Source organism: Ptychodera flava, unplaced genomic scaffold (genome assembly GCF_041260155.1).
Source record: "Ptychodera flava strain L36383 unplaced genomic scaffold, AS_Pfla_20210202 Scaffold_133__1_contigs__length_143213_pilon, whole genome shotgun sequence".
NCBI lineage: Eukaryota > Metazoa > Hemichordata > Enteropneusta > Ptychoderidae > Ptychodera > Ptychodera flava.
Window position 1 is genome coordinate 3,779 of NW_027248315.1, and position 3,778 is coordinate 7,556.

Here is a 3,778-nt window from a genome sequence, read left to right on the forward strand (position 1 = left end):
GATTTTTTTACCAAAAACACCAAAAATTGCCCCAGAAATACAAATATGCAAATTTCACCACGATTTGAACAAACTTAAGTGTGGTCACCCCAAGTGAACTGCATATAAAATTTCAAAGCGATTGGACTTGCAGTTTCAGAGGAGAAGGCAATTGTTGACGGACGACGACGACGGACGACGACGATGGACGACGGACGACGACGGAAAATCAACCTATTTGATAAGCTCTGCGTCGCTGACAGCGGAGCTAAAAAATCTGTGAGAGCTCTGTTTTTGCTGCAACCCCTGAAAAAAATCTTTGGAAAAGTTGTTCAGGAAGACTTGATGACATTTTATGAAGTAGGTCAAAGAGCTCTAGCAGACTACATCTCTACTAGGCTTTTACATAAACCTAGTACAGAAGCTCCTGTGAGGAGGAGAAAATTAAAAACATTTTCAGGGAAGGTTGTAGTAAAAAGGAGAACACGTACAGCTGATGCTGACAAAAAAAATAGTTGACGCCTGTTTAAAAAGGCAAATTGCTCACTCAATAAAATCTGGTGTGCCATAGAAGGCTTTGTGCAATTTATTCCCCTCCCACGTGCAATCTGTGATGCAGATGGGTCTATGCACCATCAAAGCTCAAAATCAAACACAACTTAAGTATTACAAAAAGATATGACACATGCAGCATCATAAGTGAGGCACTGCCTGAGAATTGGACAGCTGAAATGGTAATACTTGAAGGTATGTTTTTGATTCAGTGTGCGCCAATAAGACAGTGTTTTTGCTAAGGTTGGGGAAAAGAGGTAAATGATTTGGGAACCCCGGTAGCAATTCTGTGTCCCCTGATCTGATTGCATTGATACCAAGAGGAACCCTGGTAAAATGGCTGGGGAACCCCGGTAACATTTACTGGGGTACCAGCCTTAACAAAAACACTGTAAGATCCATCATCAAACATTCAAAGACTACTTAATCTATACCATAAGGGATGGACGTAAATTAGCAGGGAGGAGGGCCAGGGGGATTTGGGGGAGGGTCACAAATTTTTGAGCCTGGGGGAGGGTCACAATTTTTTGAATCCTCTAAGGGGGGGACACAAATTTTTGGGCTTGTTGTCGGTGCACTAAAAGAAGAAAAAAAATTGTTTGTGTAGGCAATTATGGTCACATGACATCACTCACACACTGCCTCTTACTTTTTATTAAGTGCTCATTCCCAACTCGCTGTGTATCTCTTCCCCACCATTATCTTAAACAGGATTGTCTCTCTTGTTGCCATTCTTATCGCCATTAAGTTTATAGCAAATCCAATCTATTGTTTCACAGCTGACCCACCATATTAAAAGGATATTATGATTCATGGCATTCTGGCTGCACATTGTACCATGTAGTGTGTTTTGTTAATAAACACTGGACAGTGTTTTTGCTAAGGTTGGGGAACAATGGGAACCCTGGTAAAATTTCTGTTGTCCTCTAGTAAGACTGCACAGATATACCAAGGCTAACCCTGGTAAAATGACTGGGGAACCCCGGTAACATTTACCTATAGGTACCGCCCTTAACAAAAACACTGCTGGATATTACCACAATATCTTACATTGTTCTACTGATGTAGTCAATCTTGAACCTCTATTTGACAATATTATTTCTCATTCCACTTTTTGTTGATCAACAAAAGTTCCCTCTCTTGCATAAGTCACTTCCCTTTAAAGTTTAAGGCCAAGCTCCACCCTGCATCAGTCACTTTTTAGGTACATGAATTTTAGTTTTTAGAGATACTATCGTTTGAAATTAAGAGCAAGCTTTGGTGTGATAATTGATAATTTTGATTCTAGAAAAATGATTTTAGTAAAATTAAATATTTAGGTACAGTCATCTGATTGGTATGGCTACTTGTGGCATTTTTCAAGTTTATATTGGCTTTACTACGTGGGTACTATCTTTGGAATGGATAGTGTTCATTTGTGTTGTTGATGGCAGGATATATGACATTTGTTGAAATTTAATGTGGGTAATTTATACAGTGAATTAGCCATGTTGATCACTATTCAGATTGAACTTGGTTAAATATGGTGAAATCCCAATGTCATTTCAGAATATGGAGACTTGATTGATCATGAAATAGTGTTTGCCACTTCTGTGTCAAATCAGGATCAGTCTAATCCTCTCTTATCTAGGCTGCTCTCCGTGATATGTTTAAAATGCAAAGAAACGAGGCACAAAAAATTGACAAAAGAAGACTTGATTATCATGAAATAGTGTTTGCCACTTCTGTGTCAAATCAGGATCAGTCTATCCTCTCTTATCTAGGCTGTGCTTTCTGTGATATGTTTAAAATGCAAAGAAATGAGGCACAAAAAATTGACAAAGTATTTTCAATGTTAAAACATCATAATTTCACACTATAGCATTCAATCTATTACGATACTTTGAATTGTTTGCTTAAAATATTGCATGAATAGGAATAGCCTTTCTGTTGACCTTTCCCCACAAACAGGGCAACATGAACAAAACTTTCATTGTCTACTCGAACACATAGTACATTTTGTAAAATTGGATTTGATATGAGTGCAATGAGCACATGTACATGTATTTTCAGTTCTCTGACTACACAGGTCTATTGGAAATATAATAAATTCAGTGAATAATGGGGTCATGCACACACATGTAGTTGTATATCTGTACCAGGAATACATTTTAAACATACTTTCCATTATTTCCTCCCCACGTAGAGATTAAACTGCTCAATATATTGTACATTGAACAAATTATATTGCTGTGGAGATCAATATGTCACATCGTGTTTCTGCAGTATTCCCTCAATGGTCAACGTGATACATTCCAAATTATGAATTTCACTAATATTTTGATAAATGTTAAATTATAATTCATAAGAAAAATGGCAGGCACAATTGTGCATTAATATAAAAGAAAACATTTGAAGAACATTATTATTACAATCATTCTTAGTGGAGTATAAGTGTGCTCTACTCCATTATAAGCCAATTTGGGCATTCATTATATGAATTGTTGGACAGCCTATTGAATCACAGCATTCCACATCTGCACTTCAAAGCCAAGTGAAAGGGCACATATTTACTGCCTACTTTACATGATATATGCCATTGACTTGGTGTAGCAGTCTAAGCCCTAGGAGAATGGTTAGAGTATTCAGCTATTGGCTGCTTTGATTGCCTCCAACAATGGCATACTCATCACACACAGGTGCAACCACAATCGCAACGTAAAGGCCTATGCACCCAGTAGGGAGAGCTCTTCTGGGTAAGTACATGTAGCCTTCGCGTAGCGACAGTGGTGCACATACGGTACAACTGTATCCTCCTAGCATAGGGCAATATTGCTGTTGTACCTCAATATTTGGACTGGTGTTTAGGTAGGACGTCAACTTGATCAAATCCTAAAAACTAAAAGCTTAAATTTGAAAAAAGGCAAACCTTCAGCTTCGAAACTGCAGCTACGTAAGGCAATATATGATACCACGGTACCAAAAGAGTGTGGTAGCTCCTAGCTTTGCTTGGCAGGGCTGTGCGTTAATTACCAGCGTTATACTTTACTTTATTGCTCAACAACACACTTAAGGAGTGTGGTAAAGCAGAAATTGCAAAACTCACCAAACACTGGATGAAGCTGCTGCTGGGAGAGGAAATAAAGTCCAAATATACGGCCTGTGGTAGGAGGCTGTATAACGCCGAACACACAACTTGATCCTTAATATATTTTTCATAAACCAAGAAGTCAATCATTTAAACATACAGACCTTTATTTCCTGAAAA